At 41.8% G+C, this 19,720-nt stretch overlaps 1 long non-coding RNA gene across 1 annotated transcript; it reads right to left on the bottom strand.

Moving 5' to 3' along the window:
* Window positions 1–1,556: 1,556 nt before the first annotated feature.
* Window positions 1,557–17,617, bottom strand: LOC311429846. The gene is made up of 5 exons (XR_014688407.1): window positions 17,546–17,617; window positions 10,526–10,745; window positions 5,706–5,906; window positions 3,720–3,904; window positions 1,557–2,747 (listed from the first exon to the last, which is right to left on the bottom strand). It is a non-coding gene; the product is annotated as an uncharacterized lncRNA (long non-coding RNA).
* Window positions 17,618–19,720: the final 2,103 nt, after the last annotated feature.

Genomic DNA, 19,720 nt, shown 5'->3' with positions numbered 1-19,720 from the left:
TAAATGGAGGTGCCAGAGCACAGTTACATGAGAATGATTTTCAAAACTATGGGACTGCAGAATATATATATTCTCTTTCTCTGTATATATATATATATATTACATATATATGTAATATATATATTACATATATATATATTATTATATATATTATTATTATATATATAATATATATATATGTATATATATATTACATATATATGTATATGTAATGCTCACTATAGTGAAATCGTAGCTAGCCATAGCCCTAGTTAGGCTGTCTGCTGTCTGTAGTGTATAAAGTCCTGTTCTAGTTGATGAGCACAGTGCAGCACCAACTCTCCAGCACTTGCTGCTGATGTGCTTCACAGGAGAGAATCCAAGTGGAAGTTGGCCTCCCTTTTCCTTCTTTAGATAACTCTTTGCATTTCTGCCTGCAGTTTTATTACAGATGAGCTCGGTGCAGCATGGACAATACAGAGCTCATATGCAGAGATACTTGCACTGGGCATCCAGGATGAAAAGGGAACAGGGAGAGGGAAAATCAGTAACATGGCTTAGAAAAAACAGAGGAGTATCTGAACTATCTCATGTCTCATGTATGTCCTAACGTGTCTCATGCATGGCTTAAATATTGAGAACCAACATTGCCAGCACTTCCTTTTGTATCTACTTCCAGCTGCAGAGATAAACAACCCCAACTATTACTTCTGGTACCTGACAGATCACAGACCTACCCAAATCTTCACAAGGTTCATAGTAAATTTATAGGCAGGTGTTGGCAAGAAAGATATTAAGGTCTTTCAGTTTATGCTTTCCCTACAAATACATACACATGTGCATATATATATATGGTGCTGACGCTAATAAACAGCAAGCATTGTTAAAAAGTGAAGGTTTTCAAGGTACGTAACAAAATCCAAAGCTATTCTTTGAGCATCTATACTGATAAGCCACTTAGTGCTGAAAAAACACGGAGTGATATCCCACTTATAGGTGACAGTAAGGAGATTATAATGTTTCTGAATTTCTAGAGCCTACCAAACTCCCACCCCACAAACCTGTAGGCTGTATGTAGTTAACTCGGCTTACTTAAATGGTATTACGCAAGGCTACAATTTGCCACGTTACTTCCTTTAAAAAGCCTGAAGACTTTTCTTGTTCTTTTTTTTTTTTTCTTCTCTCAAAGTGAGAAACAATTTTACTCTTGTGGATTTTGAAGGCCTTTTATGAAATGGATGGTATAGGAGGAAAGATTATTTTTATAAAGCTAGGGTCCCTCGTGTTGCTCTGGTTTTGATTACTCTGTGTGTTTTGAGGCAGACTTCGTGGTGAGTGACTCGTTGAAATGCTACCTAGTTTTTTAATATTTCATTTGTTGCCTTTAGAGAAAGTGAAATGTCCATAGGAACTACCAATAACATCCTTTACAGTGCTCCCGAAGGTTGTCTTCTATAAGAGAAATTATTGATTGTGACTCTTTGAAGGAGAATTGGCCAAAAATAATCCTTCTTGACAGGATTTCTACTTGGGATAGGACCTGAGAGAGGGCAGTTTAACAAAAATAGCAAACGCAGTTACAAACAAAACAAAATTTATTTCAATCTCATGAAGGAATTTGGGGGATTGTGCTGGTTCTCATAATACATCACCTTGCCATGCGAAGTCTACTTCCTGTTGCAGGGCAGCATAGAAAATGCTTCTTTTATTCATACAAGGGGCCTTTTACATCAGCAAATGGACAATATTCCTTAGGAGTTAGACTTTCAGTGGCCTGACACAGGAAAGAGGGGATTAGAGCTGAGTGTCAGAGGACAAGGTTTCCTTTCTTGAATCATGAGCTGTGATTCGCAGCATCAGCCCATGGAGCAGAGACGCGATGTTCAGAGCACGATGTTCATTTTCATATGCCAGTGTGTGTCTGCCCCGGAGATTGTCTTCGAGGATCATTTAGATGAAAAGATTACAGATGGAGTTCTTCCTTCAAAAACACACAGTAAAAATAGAGGCAGGTACAAGAGGGTTTTTTTTTCTTCAGAGGACACGGTTAGCGATTGCCAGAGCGGTGAACAAAGCCAAATCCCTTGAGACGCGGAGATACAGCGTCCTGATTTCTTAACACAGCGCTCATTTCTGAAACACCAAAATTGGCAGGCACTGTGGAATTAAAAATCTGACCTCTGGCTTCAAGAGATGGCTGGTCCTAAGCTAAGCAAGCACGGTGCTGGTGGTTCCCCTAAGCTTATAAACAGTACTTCAAACCTTAACCTCTTTCCCTCTGTCCCTTTCAAATATCTGCTATAGATATACATGTATATGCGACATGTCACAAGCTATTTTAAGCCTTTTGTGACACCCACAGGGAGGAAGAGGAGAGATTCAGACACACGTGGAGGTGTATTTTCCTCAACTTCCTTTTATGCAGCTCCAGTGAGAATTACACACTGCTGCGAACAGAGCAGACAACTTAAAATACCCATCCCGTGCCCTGGACAGGGTTCAGACTCTGCATTTGACTCCCTGGTGCTGTGCAGGTGAACGTGGGCACTGCTGGAGCTGTGCTGCAGGGACAATTGTTTTCCTGGAGCCAACCACGAGAAGGTCTGCAGTTTATTTCAGTAATGGTGCTAAGATATTGACTGTAGGCTCTGAAGGCACTCAAGTTTCCAAGTTTGCAAGGATTATGCTCCCAGTGCAGAAGAATTTAAATGAAAAGTTCCGCCCCTTACATTGTCCTTCACATGTGAGGGTGGGTTTCCAGGAGTTCCCTGAACAATACAAAGAGGTCCGTAATTCAGAGTTTGAAAGGTAAGCGTGGCATCTTCTTCATAAGCAAGCATTTATTACTGGGACTGTACACCATTAACTTTATTTATCACAGGTTCTGATAAGGCTGCTTTTTTATTATTATTATTATTTTTTATTAAGAAGCATTTTTCTGGGCACCCATATTTTAGATAAGAAACTGTGTGGCAAACTCACGGGGTAGTTAACGTATAAATGAGTCATTCCCACAACCCTAGTAAATACAGAGATTTCCAAACGCAGGCCCAAGCACAGAGGTTTTTTAAGGTAAATGTTTGCCTCTCATTTGCATCGAGCTTGGTTAATGTTTATCCTCCCTTTGCATCAGAGCACAATGAGGGGAAGCAGATGCAGTGCATGTATCCGAGGACTTTTTATTCTGGGCACACCAAGGAGAAAAAATAATAATGTTAAAAGGGACAGCTCACTTCCAGCAAAGCTTCAGCATGCTATTGTGTGTCTGTTCTTGCTCAGGAAGTGCTTGCTTCACCTGCCCTCATACAATCAATTTTTAAGTTATGTTTAGTGAAATCTCTGATCTTATTTCTTCCTAATTTTTTGTTCTGTCTCATGCTCATTCCTTCACTAAGTCACAGTGCTTTTCCTCAAAGGCCACTTAGTTTATTTTGGATAAACTGTACTCCGATATTGTGCCCCCAAAGCTCTGTCCTGCTTAACCTTTTTTTCTCTCCATGTTGACTTCCTTCTTTTTGGCCTTAAATCTCTCATTGAAGCCTGTGGAAAAGTTTTTTGCAAAGAGAAAAAGGCGTAGCTTGTTCACTAAATCTGGGTTGGGGCAGGCAGGATGTAATCGTAGCAGCAGAGACTTCCTCCCAGCCTCATGGTAAGAGCTAAGAATAGCAAGTATTATAGTAGCTTAGTTAGAGAGATAGGGCTTCAGGAGCGAATAAACAAACTCGTCAGAAGTGACTTACTGTAATTTTGCCTTCTGGTCCAAGTGCAGATCTCCTGTAGTCTTCTCCTCAGCCTTATTTTCTGTAATGCATAATTCATCCAGAAGTTCTTCTTAGCCTCTTCTCAGCTGCCGTAACTTATTTTTTTGCTGGCTTTTCCCCAATACGTTGTTGAGTATTCAGTGTTTGTGGCATAGTGACTGCATCTATGTAGTCATACAGATTTATTATTAGAAGTCCTTGTACAGCACCAATACTTCCGCTACAAAACATCTATACCTGTGAGTAATAGACCTTTGATCAAGACAATGACATGATAGGTTACAGAAAGAAGAAAGTCTTTTGTTTGGTTGGTTTTGGTTTTGGTGGAGAGTTCTGTTTGTTTGTTTGCTTGTTTTGTTTTGTTTTTGTGTGTATTTTTTTTCCTATAAAATGTTTGAGATTTTCAACAGCTGGCAACAAAACTATAATCTACTTGTCTGTTGAAAAATAAAAAGAACAAAATGCCTTTTACCTTCCTCTAAAAGTCCTAGCTTTTCTACCTACACTTTTCCTGAAAATAAATTATTGCTTCAACATTTCTGTTACTCAGGAGTGTTTACCTAGGGATATTTCAGAGTGTTTATGACAAAAATAATACTACAATTATACAGCCATATTAGAGGAGAAAGCAGTGAATACTGTGTATCCAGATGTGAAATTCATAAATTGTTATATGTATACTGTATGACAATATTATATTATACAGCAGTTTTTAAATATATTTTGCTATGCCGTTTTGCTACATTTACACAAGATTTGTGGAAGGATAATACCTATTTGATCCTTGGATTTTCATCCTCCTTTTTCATTATATATTGTGCAAACCCTACTTGTCCCTGTTATCATTTGTACTTGATATTAAGTATAATCCCGACTTCACTTAAAACAAGATTTTTTTGTTCAACTTTATTCAGATGTTTAAAATCTGTTTTTGTTTGGACTCGGGATGAAAGCTGAACTGAAATGAGTTTCTCAGTGGGACAGGATGTCCTAAAATATTTCAATTTGAAGTGTTCCATTTCAAAAAGTCCTTTTGAAGTTTTGGTATTTTGGGTCTGAACTGCTTGGCTCGCACTTGGTGAAGGAAGAGGACCCATTGACACTTAGTTTGTTATGACATTAATCTCAGTCTCTCTGTCAAGCTGCGGTGCCCCACGGGAAGTACAGTTCAGGTATCAGACATGCAAATTTTTTGTTCAATGCTGGGCTCTTGGCTGGGCTGTTTGTACTTCCCTGCGCTGCTGCGGTGCCTGATGCAGCCCAAAATCAATGTCATATCTTCCAGTGTGGGAGGGATGCTTTGGTGTGTGGTGGCCCAGCTGGACCAGGGAACCATTCTATGTTAAAAATTTACCCTTTTTTGTTGCATTGATTATTTCAAACTCAAATCACCTCTTCAGTGTGGTTGGCATTGTGGGCCATGAACAACTGGCACAACGGAGGAGCTGCAAGGTGCAGGAGCAAGCAGCAAGGTGCAGGGGCTGCCTGCCTGGGCAGTGAGGCTGAAGGAAACAGGCACCTGTGACACTGGTTTCCTTTTCTCCCTGACTTTTCTGCCAGCCACCAGCCCAAATGATGCATTAATGGGCAGTCTGCTGCCAAGTTTCTGCCCACAGCCATGCCCAGGTGCCAAGAGTGAGACCTGACACTGCATGGGAAGGGTGAGTTCCCAGCAGGTGGTTTGTATAGTACTTAGGGGGGTGGAGGGAAGTTAACTTCAACTGATGAGCAAGACAACAATTTGCAAAGGCTAAATAATGAGAAATGAATAAACCACAACCCCTCTGTCATGCCTAATCCTATCCAGTGTCTTGACTGGACCTAGGAGCTGAGAGAGAGATTGTCTTCTTCATTTAATGGTATTTTTTACATTCCCTCTCACCAAGTAAGAGGGTGCACAGAAAAACATATATTAGCAGCAAGCTTCCTGGTCCTGCAGCAGATGTGAAAGAGATTGGTGTTTACCTGAGATCCATGTAGTGAACTAAGTGCATGAGAGCCATGCAATCCATCTCTGAACCATCATCAGAGGACAGTGTTTCTGTCGTCCTGCTTTCGTTTTTGCTTCTCAGAGTTGGCTGGCAGCTGAGGAGCTGAGATGAGTGTTGCACAGGAGCAGAGGGAGCTGAAGCTGTGCTGTGTTCTTAGTCCTTCCCTGTGTTCTTCCTGAAGGGTGGGAAGCAAAGGAAGGGAAAAGCCTCCCAGGGAAGCAGCAATAAGGAACTGTCTTAGAAAAGCCAACTCTTTGAAGTCTGGAAGTTTAGCAAATATTTGTTTTTATACCTTGAGGCCAGTGATGTTTAAAATGCTTTTCTTACCCTGAGGCCAAGATGTTTGTGCTTTGATTTAAGCATTCATTCTGGCCTGTATTTAAGCCACTACAGAGTAAACTATCACACAAGTATGGCTCTTGAAAATGCTCATTGCATATCCACCCTCTGGCTTCTGCTTCATCACAGGCAGTGAGGGATTGAAATTTAGAAACAGATAAAGTGTAGAGCTGACCCAGAAGGTTAGCGCTGTCACCTGGGTTCTCAATGTTGGTTTCAGGGTTTCTTGGAGGTGGTAAAGGACATGGCCCAGCAAGTTTCTGTAAGGCTTGGAAAGCCTACCTCACCGTGCAGCAAAGGAACAGCACAGGTAAGCTCCACAGGGAGCCTCCTCCAGATCTTCAGAGCCCAGTCAGATTGCTATAAAGGGAGGCCTTTGGGAAAAGCAAGTCCCTTTCAGCCAAATAGAAACCATCAAACAGCAACGAGTTTGGCCATTCCACTGAGTCCTGCTGGAAACCTGAAAACTAAGATCTGTCTCTCATGTACAGCCCATCTGCCTTTCTGAGGAGCTCTGGAGCAATGAATACAGGCTGCTGCCTGTGAGATGCTCTGGGGTGTATTAACCTTAAAGAAATCCCACTGACTTCAGCTGAGATGTCAAGTGAGTGCTGTATTTCCAAAACCCTTTGCAAATGTAGCTCTGCATATAAAAAGGTAGCCTTACCTACTGCTTATAAATATGTGTCAGAACTGAAGTGTTTTGTAGGGCATCCAGCACCAGTAACCATGTGATTGAGTCCCTTCCTGTATCACAGCACACCCGTTTGTAAAACAGAGTATTTAGTTGCATCAGAGTATGGTTTAGTAAAATGGATAATATTTAGTTACATCAGAGAATGGCTTTGTGGGGCAGACAAAATGTCCACAAGCACTGCAGAATCTTTAGAAAGAAAGATTTAGAAAGAAACATATTTTCTTGATTAAGCTTAAACTTAATATCAACAATTATTTCAGTTCTTTACACACACAAAAAAAGGTAGCAGTTCTGTACTGCAGTTGTCAGAGCTTCAATATGGTGGCAAAGCTGACAGAGTTTCTCTTTTCTTCTATGGTGAAGAGAGCAGTAGAAATGCTGCTGTATACCTGGCAGGCCTGTTTGAGCCACAGTCAAATTGCCGTCTCATTCTGAGAAAATCAGATTTATTTTTTTGAGATGGAATGATCTCTGAGAGGCATTGTATTCCCTGGCTGTTATTGACTGCTTGCTCACAAACTACACTTGTAGCATCATACGCAACTAGGTTTGTTTATAGCTGATCGTGAGACTGTTGGAGGAGGTAAAGGTTGCTTCGTGAGATCTTTGCTCAAAGTTGCCCAAATCTTTCTCTCACCTTACCCTGAAATGATCGATTTAACTTAGGTTAAATTAATATTACCATGGATGTGGTCATTCTTTGCCCTTGTTGGTACAGAAAAGTTGAACAAGTAACTGTGTCAGTTGTGAGGGTGACTCTTCACTAGTGTCATCATATCTGTACAGATATGGTTGTGGATGTAGTTATATCTAAATAATATGTAATGTAGGTGGCATCATTCATTGTCCCCTAAAGGAACATCTATGCCAGAACAAGCTACATCTGAACACCATCACAACGCTATAGGGGTTGTACTGTTTTGCAGGTTTCTTGTATTAAAAAAATAAAAGTAAAAATAAAAATAAAAATAAAAATAAAAATAAATAAATAAAAATAAAAATAAAAATAAAAATAAAAATAAAAATAAAAATAAAAATAAAAATAAAAATAAAAATAAAAATAAAAATAAAAATAAAAATAAAAATAAAAATAAATGAAAAACTGGAAGCAAGAGGAAGCATTGTGCAGTGGCATAGCCTATCACCATCACAAGACTGACATTACTGTAAATCACAACTGGTCTTTTACTACTTGTAAGTAAGTGTAGATGAACTTTCAAATTGCTTTTAAAATGTTTCAGAGCAAAACATGTTTTAATGTAAGTGATTGCTGGCTTAAGTTAAATGGATACCAGCCATTCTTGAATGGGATATGAAAGTACCCATACTGGCTAGAAAAGGCAACATTTGGCTTTTTTAAACCACTAACCAAGATTCATTTGTGAACCACAATCAGTCGTGATGCCTTCAAAAGGCAGACAAATGCAGATGTAGCGTCAGCTGTCCAAAGCATTCAGGCTGAGCACTCAAGCAGCTGGATGAATTGAGAAGCTATTTTTGAGCTGTATACAGAAGCTGTAGGCGTGCTGCTGTCTGCGTCGATTTGGAGACTGCTGACAGAACCAGCAGAGGAGCAAGCAGAGGTCTATGCAATCAATTCACCAGGAACTGAAGAAAATGGGAAGGCACAGATTGCACCACCTTACTTCACCAGTGCCAGTTTTCAGTCTCTGTATTTCAGTCTCTCTGTATATGCTTTATGAACTGCCATTTTGCAGGTTTCTCTAGCTATCTGTGCCTGATGTCATACTTTTCTTTTATGCTGTATGGTTCTGCTCCTCTTCTCTTCTCCTGGCTGAGAATCATCCAGTGATTCTCATGTGTGTTGGTACCATGATTTGGAGGTTACATCTGTTGCCTGTGAAACTTTGGGACCACAGGATCTGTCCCACACTGAAAGATAAATTTGTCAGGTAACTGGCCAACAGATTGGTTGTTAAAAAGTGTTTGGAAGCTATACATACCATTTTAGGTCAACATTACAAAATTCAAATACTAATTACCATGGTTTTTCTTAGCCACGGTCACTTACCCAGCCTTCCAATGCCTACAGACCAGAATTTCTGAATTTAAACACGTCACTGTAGCCTCAGACACCAGCAAATATTACATTTATAGCATGTGTCTCAGCAGAATTTCCTTTCCTCCCTACAATTATTTGAGGGCTGCAAGCCAACTTTAACACCCACAGTGAAATGATTTAAATCAAGATTTAAACCAGCAAGCAGGAAATCTTGGTTCAAATCATTGATTTTATCTCTTTTTGCAGTTGCAAGTTATGCTAGCTATTTTTTAAAAGGAAAGATAGCTTTCATGGATGGGTAACATTTAAAACACCTTGATTTATGACAAGGGATAGTACTCAGTAAGGTCCTTCTTCTTGTTAAACAAATGTACCTACCTATGCATATTTATTATGATGATAAATTAAGAATTGCATTAGCAGAATCTTAATTTTGTCATGTTTCTAAGTTGGGAAATGGAGGATGATTAATTTATTTACAGATTTTTCTTGTTTTTGTTAGGTTGTGTTTGAATGAAAGATAGAATTCAATCAAAATTTCCAAATAGCCTTATATTCCTTGTTACGTAAATGAACTACTTTAAATGGAAGAAGCACATGAGGAAAAAAAAAAAAAAAGATGTTTTTATGAGTTTAAAAGTAATTGGTTTATTACTGAACTAAGCCATATCCAAGAAATTGTAGAACCCATTACACCTATTTTTACTCATAAGTTAGAGGAGGAAGAACAAGTCTTCCTTTTTTTTTTTTTTTTTCCTTTTTTCTTTTTTCCCTAACTTCTCTATGCCTTCTCAACTTGAAATGAACTTACTGAATAGAACTAGGTGACTAAAATACAGTGATGAAATACTCTGTATGTGCAAAGAGGCTACTGCCTCCAAATCTGACTTGCTGCTTCAGCAAACGCTTGTCTCAGGGAACTCTCCTGGTTCACCTGACTAGAACTTCAGCAGTAACAATATATTGCTGCATGTTACTTTATTGTGATATAATTTTGGGCCTTGAGATGTTGTTTTGATTTTAAATTTAATTTAAATAAGTTTATATTTTCAAGTGATGTATCTGCATAAACTGCCCGTTGCATTTCTTGTGGTCCATAAACTTATCTTTCGAAAGAGAGGAATTTTCTCCATTGCTATCCAAGCTCTTTGAACAGATAAGCACTTCTTCAGCAAACATCTACAGAAATGTTTTTTGATTGGCAGCTGCAGCACATGAACACAGCTGAGCAACGTGCTGCTAGTTTCTCCTGGCATGGGCAGGTATCCGTGAGGCTGAGGAATAGTTTTTTCCTGCAGGAGCTAGTATTGTCCCTCCTCAAGATCTTTTCTTCCCCTGTATAACGGTGTAAAGAAGGGATGGAGGTCATAATGGCACATAAGAGTTGAAGCACAGGGCATTTCCCAGGGAATTAATGTCTGGCTGGGGTTAATGGCCCTCTGCTTTGCTTTGGCCCATCAACTCTCCCAGCTACTCATTAATCCCTAGGAAATGCTCTGTGACTCAACTGTTATTGCTTAAGTGGTTAGTATGAATCAACAATATTCTGCATCTGCTCTAGGTATTTAAGACAAGAATGGAAGGTAATAAATGTGCTTTTATTATGAAAATCTGCTGTATTTGCATCCAGAAACCTTCAGTTCTCCCTCTTAACATTGATCAAATGTACTGAAAAAGGATTCCTCATCAGTACAGTGATGTCAGAGGCTGGCAGGATACTGACAAAATGTCTCACCTGTACACTCCAAGGTCTTTTCACTTCAGCTTTTCCATCCCCTGCAGCCCATTTGCAGGTTGTTTTATGCCTCCGCCTGAGTGGGTTTCAGAACATGGACAGTTCTTCACATTAACTAGTAGGAAGTCACTTAGCCGGTAGCCGGGTGTTATGTTCTAGACGGGGGCTGTTGAGCAAGATTACCACTTACACCATCTGTCTGCTTTGCTGTTGGACAGGCCTAGAAGTATTGGAGCATTAGCAGAAAACTCTTGTGAGACAAGTCAAAAAGAAGATGAGGAGTGATGTGCCGCTCTGCACAACTGTCTTTGCTGCAAGCCAGGAAATGATCTGAATAGGTGTGATCAAGACTCCCCAGTTGTGTGTAGAGCAGATAATATATAGGTAGAAGAAAAGAACATGGTACATCTTCATTGGGAAAAACTTTATATTTTGGCTCTTTACCTGTCCTTTATTTATCACAATTTGGAGTTGTGCATTGCAGCTGTTGGACATAACACGTCCTAAGCTCCACTGTAAAATGCAGTCCCTTCTGTAAGCTGAATTCAAAACCTTACATATGTATATTCTAATTTTGGTGTGCACAGACTCTGCATATAACTTACCATGGCATGAAATTCCATAATGTTGCTATGGAAGAGCTCTGATTTTATAATATCCACACAAGCTGCAAAATCAAACTTTTTCTTGTCCATCCCTGTTATGTATAAATTAATAGGTTTAGCTGGGTCTGCACCCATTCTTGTGGGAATGGGCCCTAGCAAGTCCAGTTTTCACAGCCAGTTTAGACAACTTTAAATGAGAATTATTTCATGGCAAAGGAGTGTTGCTACTGGAAATACATGTTAGCTTAAAATACCTTACCTTTTGGTTTTGGTTAAATAAGAATAACTGTGTGTGTGAAGAACAGAGAGGAAAGCAGTACATTGCACTGAAGGCACTCACGGCCTTTTGAAATATTTTGTTCATTATATACTTTCTGGCTGGAGCTACTCTGTCAGGTTAAAAATACCCTAATGATGCACTCAGTATCTTCTAAGTCCCTGACCAAGGGTGATATGAGAGACATGGACTTCCTGGAGACAGTCCAGCAAAGGACCACAAAGATGATTAAGGGCCGAAGGGCCTGGAGCACAAGTCTTGTGAGGAGCGGCTGAGGGCACTGGGGTTGTTTAGTCTGGAGAAGAGGAGGCTCAGGGAGACATTATTGCTCTTTACAGCTACCAGAAGGGAGGTGTGGGGAGCTGGGGGTTGGCCTTTTCTCACAGGTAACTAGTGAGAGGACTAGAGGGAATGGCCTCAAGTTGCTCCAGGGACACTGGAGAAGATGATCTCCAGAGGTCCCTTCTGACTTCAACCATTCTTTTATTCTATGATATCTTGGGTACCCTCAGCAGTACAAGAGTGCCAAGAGCAGAAATGTTGGGCTACCCAAGTCTTTCAGAATACCCTGACGGCCAAGTAAAGGACTTGCACACACTACTTGGGCCACAGCATAGCCCAACCTGCAATACAAGATTCCTCAGTGCACGCAGGACCTCTCAGTTGTCCCACCAGCTGCCTGGTTGTAGAACCAGAAAGGAATCCCACAGACTCCCATTGCTGGGAAACAGCAGCTGGCCTCCTATGATGGCAGGGCTTGTTGCGGGCCCACCATGATCCTTGTAGTGGGAATGGGCCTAACCATAGTACTTGCACCATTGCTTTGGCTTCTTGGTGTTCACAGTCAGCGTGTCCTCCATTCCCCTGGAAGTTCTGTTCTACTGTTTACTGGCAAACTGTGTAGCTGAGACTGCTGGACAACCAACATGTGCTCAGCAACCAGCCACCTCTAAACTCAGGACCAATTGTAATGTACATCGACAACTATCCCCATGCATATATAATCCCCGTGAAGGTTTGGTCTCAGCAGTTATCATAGCAGGCCATAACTGGTGCTAGTATTCTCTTCTTCCTCACCAATCAGCAGAACAGAGTTTGGTCATTTCTTATTTCTTACCTCAACAGAGCTAAGTCATTTCTGTAGATGCAACAGCAGCGTCTACTGCTAACGTATGCAAATGTGGTCATGAAGTTATGAAAAGCTAAATGGAATTATTATTTGCATACAGGGTGTTCTGTGGGTTGCACAGAGGCTGCTCTTGACTGCTTAATTCATCTTAGGTGTGGTGTCTCCAGGCTCCCCCCTCGTCCCCAAGCTAAACAGCAGCATGCTGCAAAGGAACAAAACAGACAGAGCTGACTCACTTCCAGACCAGAGATGGCCCAGCTTGATCTGAATGACTAGCTCGATCCGAATGCATATCAGAAAGAGTTCAGAGGAGGCTATTTATAAACAGATGGGTGCTGGAAAGTGTTCACAGACATGCTCTGAACCACCTCCAAAGACCCATGCTGGGGTAGAAGGCAGAGTGATGCAGATACCTGCCAAGTCAGAGTGAAAAGCAGACACCAGGTCTACATGCTTTTGACAAGGAGTTGGAAGCTGGTTGGTTGGTTTTATGTTTTTTTCTTTCTTGTTCCCAACACACTGGGAATGGTTACCCAATATTGTTCTCTCCAGGCCAATTAATTGCCTGTTTGAGCAGACAACCCACAGATCAAATAATTTTCTTTTTTTGACCTGGAGGTTGATTTAGGAGAACAGCGTGATTCACTGTCTTTTCTGGGAGATTCTAAGGCAGGATCCGACAGCCTGGCCATGGCGCACTGTTGGGTGCTGTACATTTCAGATAGATCCTGTGACAAAGTGCTTCCTGTCCAGTGCCTTGTGCCACTTCTGTGGAGGGGCTACAGGCCACCAGACTCTTTGGGAGTTGGCCACACATTATCATTTGTGTCATGATCCAGACTCCTACCTCCACCAGTCCAATGCATTTAAAAGAGGGTTTCAGGAGCCACGTTTGAATTCTCTGGTATTGCTAAAACCTACAGCAGAAGAGGGAGATGGAAAAGGAGGAAAGTGAAGCCAGAGGACTTACATATACAGGAAGGAAGCTGAATTCTCATGAAAGGGATATTGGATATATCTTAGCAGAACTTGTCTCAGATACTAGCAGCTTTGGTCTAGGGCAGTGGTCCCCCAAACTGCAAGATTGTTGCTTTTTATGAGTCATGCAGAACCACATGCCCGTTAGTGTGGTTTTACATGGAGTTTTCACAAAAAAAAAAAAAAAAAGCTTGGGGAACTCCAAAAAAAGAAGAAATTTGCTGCTATTCTGTAGTGCAAAATTTTCTACAATCTGTGGGACGTGACATCCATCACCTTGTTCAGAGCCTGGTGTCACCTTGTTTACTTCTTTGGTGTCCACAGCCCCTCTGCCAACATAGTGGGGTCTTCCAGTCCACCTCATATTTTTCTTCAGACATAGAGCTTCAATAGTTAAAAGTGTGTGATGTGTGTTTTTTGAGAAGGCAGTTCCAGGACAAATCATAGAAGAAAGGCATTGACTGTTAGCAGTTCACTGAGTTTACCACTTTTCACCTCTGCTCCCTAATATAAACAGCAAAGCTTTAGCTTTTCTTTCATATCAGAACATAAGAGTACTTTCATTTCTTAAAAAATAAATTATTTAAAATTTCTCTGCAGTCAGCATTTTCACTAACTTAATAAAATATAATTTTCTCTCTGCAAGTCTCAAATCAAAAGCTGTTCCTTTGCCCTGTACTCCTGAGCTCCAGATCTTAAATAAAAATGAATGTATGGAATTCAAAGGATTGTGGGGTTGAATTTTACTACAAGGCTTTAGACCAACACATACATGATTTTGACATCTGGAAAAGCACAGTTTTATTTTATCAGTTGCATAATGGTATGTGATTAACTATTCCACTTCTACGCCAGGCTGGGAAACATTTTTTAAATTCCTTAAGGTGATCTGGAAAAACACAAAATACAAGGGACTAAAATGTAACAGTTGGTGCTATAAACAGAAAATTAGTACACAGATCTGAATCTGAGGGTTCAAAAAAATCATGCTATTTAAAGATGCAATGAGCGAATATTGGTATTGTGCTGTAGAAGTGCTCACGTTGCCCTGATTTCACTGCCAGGCTCACTGCATCCTCCCAGCTTGAATTCTCAGATTGCAGCTGTAACAACTTCTGCAACAGATAGACTGTTGTGTTAAAAAAAGGGGGGGGGGGGGAAAGGACAGATTTGGGTTTCTGTTTATTTTTAAAAAGCTAGGAAAATATGTTTCCACAGAAGCCATGTGAGTTTTATTCTTACCCAGGCCTCTCTGGCTATTGCTCTTTGGCTACCATGCCAGAGCTAATTAACACCGTATGGAGGTTCAATATTTATTCCCCCTCCCAGCCCTCGCTCTAAAATTTGAAATTGGATCTTTCCCTCTCCTCTCTTTTATAAAATTAAAGTAATGTTGTTTGCTTTCTTCAGTTAACATTACTGGCTAAAGCAAACAATTTCTGCTGGGTAGGCCAAATCCGTCCCTTGTGTAAGTGACTGAACTAAACGTAACGTCAGGGATGATGTTCCGCAGCACACTGCATCTTCTGCTATCAGTGTTTTGTAGTTTCTGTTTCCTTTAGATAACATGATTTCATGTTAATTCCATATTTTCCACCTTCCCAGCCTTTTTTCTGGGTCCTCTGTCTCCATGACATGAGGCACCCAAACACAAGGGCAGATGTCAAACAAACAAGAGGAAACATCCAGCAAGCAAGACAAGGAGCTCAGCTACCCATGATAGAGGTAACACAGAACTGTTTCATGGCAAAATACTTGGCTACAACACCAAGTGCCTTTGCTTTACATGACTCCCCTTTATAACCAGCTTTGAGAATTTCAGCAAAGTGCAATAAATGTATATGCCTAAAGCAGGCGTGAAAGAAAATGGCTCTGGAAGTTGCAAAGAAAATTACTCCATGCTGTGGAAATATTCTGGTCTGGCACAGGCTTTCTGCTTGTGCTGAATGGCCATAAGATCCAGTGATATTCACTTACCTGCCCTTCAGCCTTACCAAATACCATCACAGGATGCAGAAAAGCAGATCCAAGTCTATCAAGAGGAATATACACCTGCCACTGTAGCAAACCACCATGGTTATGTTGGGACTTGGTGTTAAAATGAGGCATGGGATGGAAAGAAATCATCTGGAAAAGTCATCTGGAGCTGCCACACGCTAAGCATTGCTGAAAAAAACAGCACTCACACGAGTGCCTAAATATGGTGTTAGTGCTTGAAGTTTTGGTCCTGATTGCTTTCTTTGAAATCTTGGCCACAAAATGTGATGCTCAGCAAGGCACGAATGCTTTCAGGAGTACGCTGGGATGCGTCAGACTGCCTGCCAGAGCCACTCCCGGGCGAGAAAAGAACTGCGATTTTGGAAGCGATTTCTTTACAAAATCATTTTCCTTCAGGGGTGAAGGGGAAATTATTTTAAAGTCAGGAGTGGATGTGTATGGAAAACTAATTGCAAATGTGGCAAAGAAAGAGAGATGTAGGGTCCTTCAAACAGAAGCAGCAGCTCTGTGAACAGCAGGCAATATTGACTTCAGGCTCCAGCAGTGTTTTAATATTATGAGCTTTTTTTGTTTTGTTTTTGTTTTTCCCTAATTTCTCCCCCTTCTCTCATGCTGAGCACTAGTAAGAACAATCTGCTAATATCAGCAACACAGGAGTCCACAAGCACTGATGTTTGCTTGGCTAATCCAGAACGGGGTGGACATCATGCAGATGCCTCATAGCCAGTTCCCATCTGCCCTTCCTGTTTGTGAATACGGAGCACATCTTGGGCCCTTACTTCCCCTGGAAGGTCTTGCTGAGGCCTGTCATGTGGACTTTTCTCTGTCTGTAAACTCATGAAGGATTGTTCTTTAGAAGAGTTAACTCTACCTGGCCGCTTCCTCAGCTGGAGCCAGTCAATACACCCATTGCCTTCAGCAGCAGCACTGCCTGTGACAGACGGGAACGATCTGTTCTTTATAGCTAAAAACTTTCCTTCTTGGGAGTCCTGAAATCTGGAAGCTTCCTATTTTAGAATGGATTAGCCTCCATTCTCAAGAAAATCAGCTTTCAATCTCTGTGAATTGGGCCTCTGTTTGATTTCACTTGTTTTTCACTGGCTTTGCCCTTGTGAATCTCCTCTAGGATTACTCCTGACTTATATTGATTCAAAAACAAGAAAATGCAGGACCCCTTAGAGCCGTTAGAGCCGAAATGTGTGTAGCAATTTAGGTGCAAATGTACCTACACCCAGTAGGTACAAATGCAGGAAAGGAAAGAAGGGGGGCAGAGCAGACTTGAGCAGCCTGAGTGGTGGCGATGCAAAGGCTTATGCAGCTGTGCCATTCAGAAAGCAGCAGCAGCACTGAAACACCAGCCTTTGGCTAGTTCTCAATGACAGAGCCTCACCTTTGCTAGCTCTCACATCATGCAGGCTACAGGCGGACACCATTTTTCAGATCCAGTTGAGTCAATGAACAGGAACTCTTTAGCTGTAGGTAAAACTTAAATCCCCTCTGGCATCCTACCTTGCAAAAACTTCCCCCATTTTACTTTAGGCAAAACAGATAGGCAACTTGCCCTGTGTATGCCTGACCTTTCCTGCTGTAGGATAGAATGTGCACATATGAACTACTCCTTCAACACATCAGGAAGGACTGCACTGTGGTGGGGAGGCAGACCTGAGGGTCGTGCTGCCTCCCAGAGACATCACCAAGTGCAGAAGCTGGCTGGCTATCGCCGTAGATACCCTGTTAATGCTGCCTTTATGCCAGCACCTTGAGAAGCTGCAGAATGGCACTTCTAAGGGCAGCTAGCATAATTGGTTTTGTCCTGCTCAATTTGCCTAAATGGCAGATTAGAGTTATTGCTTTCCTTTTCCCTCCTCCCTTTTATTTTGTCTGGAGGTAGTGCTGCGGCTCATACTAGTCACTTGAACAGGTTTTCATCCCCTTTCTGTGACAGCAGCTCCTTTTGGGTCCTGGGCATTTGCTTTTGAATTCTTTTAACTTAATAATATAATGGTAGTAAAATAGAAGGAATAGCTACGTACCTTTAATCCCAAAGGCTGGATCGAGCCTGTGCAGGGAACGTTTGGATTTCCTTGTCTTGCTTGGTCTGTTTCAGAAGCACACGTGAGGCAGCACTGTCCTTGTTTGCCCCGCTGGGAGCCCCGCTGGGACAGCACGTTTTGCAGCATGGCCCACGCTACGCCTGCTGCCAGGCTGGCTGGATTTGAAGGCCACCAGACAGCCAGGATATCTGGCTGCTGACTAACTATGTTGGGCTTGCGCCAGGAGCCATGGAAAAGATCCTGCCTGTCCGCTACGTGCTGCTCGTTCTCACCTAATCTGTCTTCCCAAGGGCTGGAAGGTGGCACGTTTGCAAACCTTGCCATGTTACGATGATCTCCCTCCTTCAGCACTCCCACGTCCTGCTGGTTGGTGTTAACACGGGTATTCTCAGCTTTTCTTTTATTTGGGTTTGGGCTTCTAAAATCACTTCTGTGGAGTGGAGCCTGTTTTTCCTCCCAAGGAAACAACAATACCTAACAGGTGGAAAACGCTTTTCACCTTTGAAGCAAACTCGGTTAACTAATTAATCCTTGCAATATCCCTGAGAGGAAAGGAAGCACTATCTCATTTCTGCACGTGGGGAAAGTAAGGCAGAGAGGTGAAGTGAATCGCTCGAGGCCAGTGAGAGATTTAGCGTTGCAGTCAAGATCACAAACGCAGGAGTTTCCTGCCTCCTGGTTCTGCAGGCAGGCAGGTAGAGCGGGTCTCTGGTGAATAAAACAGGCTGCAGGCGTGACCTTCCCCTGAAAGCAAGCGTTGCTGTGGAGTATGCAGAAAGGCTCAGAGCATGGGAGACGTGAGGAAGGGACAAGCGCAGGTTTGAGCCCTGGTCCCATTCAAACTGTGCTCCATCACTGCTCCCAAGATAAAACCAGCTGCATAGTGTGTACAGCAAGGGGAGCTGCAGAACACAGCAGGAGCTGAAAGGAGTTTTGCGGCAGCTGTGGCAAGGCAGGGCCTGTAATTTGGAAGCAATGTGGGAGATATGAGTACTGCTCCTCCTGTGAAGATATAATAAAGATGTGATGTGCTATGCGTGTCTTCCAGGGGAATAAATAGGAATATTCCTCTGCCTATCTTAGGGTTTTTCCATCTCTGGAGAGGATGTAGGCAACTTTTCTGATAAATATTTTTTGCTGGTCCTGTGCTCATTCCACTTAACAGTTCCCCTTGTTCCAGAATTACAATGAGCAGCCTTATCACAGTACTAGACAAGGAGCCAAATTCTTGTATCACTGACAGTGGTGCAAACTGAGAGATGCTGTTTAACTTCAGAGGAGCTGCTCACGCTTTCTGCTGCTATAGCTGAACACTGAACTGGCCTAAAATATCTGTCTCCGGACCAGCTGAGGGAAGAAAATGAGAGCATCTGTGCAGCACAAAGCTAGGAAACTTTGCTATGTCATCAGCCAGCACGATCCTCTAGGGAAGCTTGCACCAGCACTTTGGTCTTGCTATTAATAATGAGTGTTCGTGCTTTTTCTGAGGAGGACTGGTGACTGAGGAATTAACACTGCCTGTCCAAACTTATCAAGCCTTTCTTCCAGTTATGGGGTGCTTGCTTTAAAACAAAACAAAAAGAATAAAAATATGGCAAGTGAGCACCAATAATTTTTAGTTCTGCACTGGGGCAAATGGTGACAAGCATTTTGTGAGAGGACAAGAGAGGACAATCCATCAGTGCAGAGTACATCAACATATTAAAAAAAATGCAAGTAGTGGGGAAAGCTTTTAATTTGAATGATATCAGTGCCCACAAGCACAACAATAATTAAAGGTCTGCCAGCACAGCTATTATACATTCTGGTTTAGTGCATTTAATATCTCAGCTGCTTCAAATCAGATCAGCCTGATGGCTGGCAAGCATGTTTCCACTCTGGATGCAAATCAAACTCGCGCACACCGTCCTGAAACCTTGCTTTAAGAGTGGGACTTTTTTGCATAGGACAGGACAGACTGTCCTTTGTCCTTGCTGCGCAGCTCTGTGATGCTGGTACACTTCCACTGCCTAGGAAAGAGGAGAATGCATTATTCTCCTTAGGGTCAGATTTAAGTGACGTTGTGCCCTACTTGAGTGTAGTTTTTCCAGTTCTCAAAAATTTCCTTCTCTCCTTCCTTGATCAGGCATGTGCTGGGATCCACCCTGCATTGCA

The sequence above is a fragment of the Aythya ferina genome (assembly GCF_964211825.1).
Source record: "Aythya ferina genome assembly, chromosome: 1".
NCBI classification, from domain to species: domain Eukaryota; kingdom Metazoa; phylum Chordata; class Aves; order Anseriformes; family Anatidae; genus Aythya; species Aythya ferina.
The sequence above is the reverse complement of the archived record's forward strand: the minus strand, read 5'-3'. Positions and strand labels throughout refer to the sequence as shown.